The 7,936-nt window shown below is 40.8% G+C and overlaps 1 protein-coding gene and 1 pseudogene across 1 annotated transcript in view; both read right to left on the bottom strand.

Moving 5' to 3' along the window:
* LOC110333763 (serpin B6) overlaps positions 1-7,936 on the bottom strand; it is an 85,606-nt gene that overhangs the window by 76,856 nt on the left and 814 nt on the right. Inside the window, exon 2 of the mRNA XM_021215462.2 lies at positions 1,941-2,049. The gene's annotated coding sequence lies outside the window, so the exon portion shown is untranslated. The remainder of the gene's footprint in view (positions 1-1,940; positions 2,050-7,936) is intronic.
* LOC110333765 lies at positions 2,851-3,416 on the bottom strand (annotated as a pseudogene).

Below are 7,936 nucleotides of genomic sequence, written 5' to 3' on the forward strand. Positions count from 1 at the left end.
AAAAAAAAAAAAAAAAAAAAAAAAGAAGGATTTCATAGATGGCAATCTGGTTCTTAGACATTAACATCACAGTGGTTGCATGGTCCAAGGTGGAGGCAGGAAAGTAGAAGTATGACTCTTAAGTGAAGCACACACCAAACTGTTGGGCGTTCTGAGGATCAAGTTTTCTCCCCAGTACCCATTAAAAAGCTACCTGTGATGGTATGCATCTATAATCCCAGCACTCCTAAGAGGAAATGGGAGTTTGCAGGCCAGCTACCCTGGCAGCAGCTGAGTAAGAAAGACCCTATTTCAACAAGATGGAAAACAAGAACCCAACTCCTGAAAGTTGTTTTTTGATCTCTACACACATGCCACAGCTATGTGTTTCATACTGGCTAGTCTTGAAATTATTTCTGTGTCAAAGCCACAGATCCTAGTTTGGCCTGAATTGAGATCCCTTAAAAGACTAGGGAAGCTCCCTGGACAATAGACTAAAGGAATAGAACAGAGGATCTAGAAATAATCCCAAGCAACTATAGACACCTGATCCTGAAAAACGAAGAAGAGAGGAACATTCAGTCTCTAATATCCACACGTAGAAGAATGAAACTAGATCTTTGTCTGTCACTATCTAGCTTAAATCGTATTAAAGATCTTAATGTGAAATAACTAATACTTTGAAACTACTAAAGGAAAATACTTCAAGATCTAAGCATACGAGCTAGAAGGGGTTCAGCAGTTAGGAGTTAGTATTGCTCTTAAGGGAGATCTGAGTTTGCTTCCTAGCACCCACATAGGGCATCTCATAACCACCTGTAACTTCTGCTCTGGGAGATCCAACACCTCTGGCCTTTGAGAAGCACACACGCACGCACACACACGCACACACACACACACACAATTTAAAAAAAAAAAAACTTAATCTAGACATTAGTGATTACTTTCTGAATAAGACTCCAAAACCTCTAGAAATAACAAGAGCTGAATTCCAAATACCTGACTTGTTTCATTGATCTGATAAGGTCACTTGGTCCTTGATGTGCCTAAGTCTACAAAAGAGCTTCCCAGAGTAAAATAGGTGTTGACTAAAAACTTGTTCCTAAATACTTGGGGCTATGCATCTGCTGCCCTCTGGTGGCAGTCTGAAGTTGATGAACTTGGGTTCATCAACTATAGGGCAGAAGGGACACAGCAGGGCTACCAGGCTCAAACTTCCTGGGGCTTGTGCACATTTAAGCCATGTGTTTCCCTTTTGCAGCTACATGTCCTGGAAGTCAATCGTTCCTCTAGCTCTGAGAAATAAACCACATCTAGACCCCTGCTGATCAACAATACTTATTAAGAACTATCTCTTATCCGAGAAATGAAGTCAAAACTGGAAATAAGATATATTGCCCTCAAAATAATCAAAATCTATGCCTCACACCAGAAAAATTTTAATAGCTGCCTAATAGTATCTTCTAGGGGGTGCTTTGATAGCTGACTAACTGAATCATTTTGGATGGAGTCAAAGGCAAATATTTTAAACCATGTTTCCTATGGTATGACAAATGACCAGCTAAACAATAATGAGAAATTCCAAGTCCAGTATCTCACAAAGTACAACTAAAGGATGGGAAACACGAGTGGGAAAAGGGCATTAATCCAGGTGGAACTTCTGTTCTACTCAGAGGATAAAACTGGTTAGGAATTCTAAGAACTGATTTTGAAGAAATGAGGAACATCGAGCTTTAACCACAAGAAACTTCCTCTTCTACTTTTCCACCACAATTTGAACTTGACACAATAAGAAATCAGAAACCGTTAGGTATCAAATTACAGGAAAAATGATATTCTGTACATTTTGGCCTCACACTGAGGACGGGTTCCTTTTTAATAAACTGGTATTTAATTTTCTCTCAAGAGCATTTAGAGTGTTATTAACTCATGGGGGTAATTTCTAACCACTTATCACCTACCTTTGTTATTTCCAGAGGGAGCTTCAGGCTCAGCATGGGACTCAGGCCAGTCCAGAAACGCCAAATGTCTGTAGTGTATAAGAGAGGACTCTGGCTTCTGAGGCTGCATCTAATAAAGGAAAGCAAGAATGGCATGGTGGGCCCAGAGGACTCAGACTTTGGAAAAGAAAAGCGGGTCACCTCATGCCCCTTGGTATTTTGAGCAATAATGTTCAACACAGAGAGTTAGCTACTAAAAAGTACAGAGTTGTCTAGGAATACTGCAAATGCCAGCTACCAGTGTATGTCCTGTAAGCTCCCCATCTACCTTAATGTTTACTCTAAAAGCAAGTATAAATTTAGCATCCTTCTTTTGGGGAGAATTCTGGAGGGAAAGGAAGAAGAAATTGTAAGCATATGCACATGTGCTACGTGGAATAGGGATCTCTAGGAAGCCTGCACAACCATCAACCTGGGCCTAAACAAACCTAACTTTGGCCATCCTCTCTGTAGAGAAGCCTTTAAAGGTGGAAATTTGTGGATGAAAGTGATGTGTATGGGTATCAACTAACTAGATGTACATTTGTGATGACAAATATTGTTAGCTTGATACCTCTAGCCCTACCTGTGAAGGTATTTCCAGAGGTTTAACTGAAGAGTTAAAGATTCACCTTGAATGTAGGCAGCACCACCCCATGCTTTATGTTCTTGGACTGAATAAACAGAGAAAAGGGAGAAAGCTGAGTACTAGCATTCATCTTTAGTACTAGCACTACAGATGCAAAGAGACTGACCACCCATAGCACTATGCCTTCCCTGCCACAGTGAATTAGATCTTCTCAAATTCTAAGCCAAAATAACCCCTTCCTTCCTTTTTTTTTTCTTTATGGAAAATTTATTGCAACACTCCAACTGTTACTGTTGGAGTACATTACTGTTTCTTTTCAACGTCTTGCTCTGCAGCCTCCTTCACCCTTTTTGCTTGGATGCCAAAGAGCCAGGCATTGGCATGGGCCATGTGAAGACTGGCAAAAAGCCTTGAAGTTCTTCTCTTCTTTTGTGATGACTATGGCTTGTTCCTTTTTGTACGCATTCCGGGTGGCATCACAGGTCCTGTTAGCTTGGTGGGCCGATTTAAGTTCTTCAGCAGAACTATCTCCCTTCTTTGGAGCAGAAGGCTTCCTGGGGAAACGTATGAGCTTGGAGTGGAACTCCTTTAGGTGCTGCACTTTGGCTTGTAGTGATTCAGTGGACTTGTCTCAGGTTCACAGAGATGCTGATGGTGTGACCCATTTTCTTGTGATTCTAACTGTATGGAACCTCACTATGGGCCAGATGGAACCAGACACGGGACAAGAGGCCATGTGATGAGCTTTCACTTGATGAGCCTTGTGTCTGTGGATCTTGCGTGCCAGCTGGTTGAACCAAGTGTCCACTTATCTACCAATCCTTGTAAAAGTGGGGCTTCCGGATCATGCCATACTAGCTGGGGGCCATGGCTGTCTAAGGCCAGGAGTGAGAGAAGGGTCCCTGAGGAACTGTGAAGGTTCCTCCTTGAGGGACTGTGAGGACTTCTTCTTGAGGGACTGCAAGGTCTCCTCCTCGAAGGACTTCCAAGGTTACTCTCTGAGGAACTCCAAGGACTTCTCCAATAGTGGATAGCTCCATGTCTTTACAACCACAGAAGTGTGTGTGGTGGTGGTGGGGAGGAAACTGTAAGAGCCAGAGGGGTTGAGGACATCAGGAAAATGTGGCCCACAGAAGCAACTAAACATGGTTGATAGGGGCTCACAAAAATTGAAGTGGCAACCACAGAGCCTGCATTGGGTCTGCATTAGGTCTTCTGCAACATATTATGGTTGTTTAGTTTAGGGTTTTTAATGGGACTGCTAACAATGGAGTGGGGGTATCCCTGGCTCTGTTGCCTGTCCTGGGGGGCCCTTTAACTCCTGCTTGGGTTACCTCATTCAGCCTTGATATGAGTTTGTGCTTAGTCTTATTGCATCTTGTTACACAGTGTTATGATGATATCCCTTGGAGGCCTGTTCTTTTCTGAAGGGAAATGTTGGAGCAGTAAATCTAGGGGAGAGAAAACATATGTATGTTTGTAAGGGTATTGAGGGATGGAGGGCTATGATCAGGATATACTATAAGAGAGAACAATAAAAATGTTCATTTTGATGAGAAAAATGTTTTTTACTGATGTTGCTGAGTAGTTTTGCTTTTTAATCCTCGTCTAATTTTCATACGAAGATCATTCTAGAAAAGTTGGAGAGTCTAGTCTTTTTCTTTCCATAAATAACCCCGAATTAGCTGGATTAAGAATGAATCATTTATTCCTTGAATTTTTTTTTGAATCACCAATTCTGGTTTGACTGAAAAGGCCCCACACAGGCCCATAGGGAGTGGTACTATTAGGAGGTGTGGACTTGTTTAAGTAGATGTGGCATTGTTGGCAAAAGTATGTCACTGAGGGTGTTCCTGAAGCTCAAGCAAGTCCCAGTCTGTTGTCTGTGTCTCTGTCTCTCTGTGTGTGTCTCTGTCTTCTTCTTCTTCTTCTTGTTCTTCTTCTTGTTCTTCTTCTTCTTCTTCTTCTTCTTCTTCTTCTTCTTCTTGTTCTTCTTGTTCTTCTTCTTCTTGTTCTTCTTCTTCTTGTTCTTCTTCTTCTTCTTGTTCTTCTTCTTCTTGTTGTTCTTCTTCTTCTTCTTCTTGTTCTTCTTCTTGTTCTTCTTGTTCTTGTTCTTGTTCTTGTTCTTGTTCTTGTTCTTCTTTCTCTCTCTCTCTCTCTCTCTCTCTCTCTCTCTCTCTCTCTCTCTCTCTCTCTCTCTCTCTCTCTCTCTCTCTCTCTCTCTCCTACCTGCTAATCTACATGTTCTACATGTACAATTCTCAGCTACCTCTCCAGCACCACATCTGCCTGCTATACTTCCCACCATGACAATAATGGACTAACCCCCCTGATCTATAAGTCAGACCCATTTCAACATTTCCTTAGAAGAGTTGCCATTGTTATGACATCTTTTCATAGCAATTACTGTAACTAATACATCAATTATCTGAATAAGAAGTTTTGTTTGGTTTTACAGAAATTCTGTAGACACTACAAATGGAGCCAATAAGAACTGAAACCTTGAAGACATAAAACTTTCAATTAATAAAGAGTCTGAACCAAATCTTCCTCCTTTTCTCTTTGCTCTTTCTTCCCATCTTGGCTCCAGACAGGGTACACTTGTAGAAGCAAGTGGCAGTAGGCAAAAGAAGCCCCAGCTTTCTGCAGCAGACTGGAAATACAAATCCCCTAGGAGCAGAAAGTACTGGATAGACCACCAGGAGAAAGAAAAATAAACAGAGGAAGGCAGTACTATAAGGTTTATATAGAATCATTTCAGAGTCTCATTTCTGACCCTAAACAACATGCCAAAGACATTGAGAACTAAAAATAAAAGTCTTTAGGCTACTTAATATACACATGGAACCAAGATCAGACTGCCTACCCACATAATGTAACTTGTGACCTGACACTCACTGTGTTGGTATCTGGATAAAAACAAAACAACACTCCTCATAGATATTGACTAGCATACAGCCTTGCATGTTATGATTACCAAAATATCCACAATGCAATACAAAATTATTTGGCATTCAAGGGGCCAGTAAGTCTCAACTTACACAGGGAGGAAAAAAAAGATGTTAACCCAGATATTAGGTAGGCATTACTCATCTCTGAATAATAAATAGTTCTTGGTCTTTTCTAATATTTGTATGGACAGCATACTCACATGGCAGACTTTAAAACAAAAATTTCACATTCATTATAGCAGTTATAAAAATGCTACCATAGAATATCCTTGTCCTTGCAAGATGTGATTTAGGCAGTGACTTTAAAAAATGAAGGTGCGTGGAGCATAAGAGAAAGACAACACAAGTATGGCAAAATGCTCTCTCTCTCTCTCTCTCTCTCTCTCTCTCTCTCTCTCTCTCTCTCTCTCCTGTAATTTTTATTAAGCCTAGTAAGATGTTAACAGCAATAAAAACTAGTAATATACTGTAAAGGGACATTATTAGCTTCCCTATCCTGAGGTCTCAAGTATAAGAATGACCAGCAACATAGGTCTTCAGTTTACAGACCCATACAAAACTTTTCAGTCTCTATAATTTCCCAGTCCAGTTCCTCCCCCCAAAATCTACTATCTTTTTATCTTCCTATCTTTTTAGTTCTGCCTCTCTAGAGCACCCAGACGGGACATGCCATGACAGGTATCCATGGGACTATAGTCAGAACAAACAGTTTCAGGTTGTAAAAAAAAAAGGGGGGGTCCCCTATGCTCTGCAAACTCGTGGCAACCACCGGCCTTTCATAACTTTCCCTCACTGAGGATGTCATCTTTGAAATCATACACTGTAACTTAGTTTTTTATGATTGATTTTTTTTCTTAGAAAACACAAAAACACACCAAATTCTTTTTTTTTTTTTAAATTCTATAATTGATTTTAGTGCCAGATAGTAGTCTAGTCCATTGTGGTAGATTTACTAGAGCTATTGAAAGGTAACTTATTTGTTTTCAAGTTTTGGCAATTATGAAAAGCTGCTGCAAAAGTTTAATGCAGTAATGGGAGAGATGGCTCAGTAGATGTTCTTGCATAGGACCTGGGTCTCAGCACTCATATGGTGACTCACAACTCTCCATAACTCCAATTCCAAAAGATCCCATGCCCTCTTCTGACCTCCATGGGCACCAGGCATGCAAGTGGTGCACAAACGTGCAATCAAAGCACTCACACATATCAAATAAACTTTTAAATGTTTCAGATACAAGAGCTGGACATTTGAGTCAGCTGTTAAAAGCACATACTGCTCTTACAGAGGACCCAAGTGTGGTTCCCGGACTCACACCAGACAGCTCACCTGTAGCTCTAACTTCAGGGGACCTGATGCCTTTCGGTGGCCTCTAGGAGAATCTGCACTCTATTATATACATACTCATAAATAAAACAAACAAAAAAAACTTAAGGAAAAACAACGTACAGGACCTGGAGAAGATAGCTCATGGTTCCTTCAGCAAAGTGCTTTCCATGGCAACACATGGATCTGAGTTCAATCCCCAGCACCAGTACAAAAACAAAAAAACAAAACTGGCCATGGTGACACCCCTGGTGCCTCTTGCCTAGCCAGACAGCTTAGTCCATTCCACAAGCGAAAGGTAAAAGACTTTGTATGGAAAAGAAAAAGATGCATTATAAGACGGGGCTAACTGGAGGTGGGTTCCTGGCCTCCTCACATGTGCAGTTTTACACATACACACACATACCCAATCCACCCCTGAAAGAATTCCAAACTAACGAAAAACCCAACTTAAGTACAAGTGTTTATACACTAGATGTATGTTCATTTAGGTACATACCTGTATGTGAAACTGCTAAATCATACAGTAACCATAAAGGTTTTGCATTCTTTGCAGGAATGTATGTGATTTTCAGTTACTGTACGTTTTCATTAACATCTGTGAATGTTTGGGATTTGGGGGCATTTTATGTATACTTTACATCAAAGTTGAGCTCCCCTAATGTCCTATGACATTGAACATCTTTTTAATGCTTATTTGCATGGTGAGGTATCTGGTAAAATGGCTGTGAATTTTCTTAAAGTGGTCGTGTGTATGGTTTAATAAGACTCCTTTATCGTGTTTTTTGTGACCCTCTCTCTGTCTTGACATATTTATCTTTTGACACTAAGGGATCACTGGACTATCGTGCAACTTTCCTCTTAATGACACCTGCAGCAACATTCTGCTTGGGGTTTCAATTACCATTTTAAAGGGCTACAAATTAATTCTTCCTCGACAGGCTGCTGTGGTGGACGAACGATAATTTGCCAGTGGTTCTGTCACCTCTGAGCCTACAAAGCTTGCAAAGGCCACTGTCGCACACAGCACTTCCTAGCGGGCCAAGCGGTCTCCGCCCTGACATAGAGCAGCTATGACCGCCACATTTCTTTTTCTTTTCTTTTTTTTTTTTTT

This window comes from Mus pahari, chromosome 16 (genome assembly GCF_900095145.1).
Source record: "Mus pahari chromosome 16, PAHARI_EIJ_v1.1, whole genome shotgun sequence".
NCBI classification, from domain to species: Eukaryota; Metazoa; Chordata; class Mammalia; order Rodentia; family Muridae; genus Mus; species Mus pahari.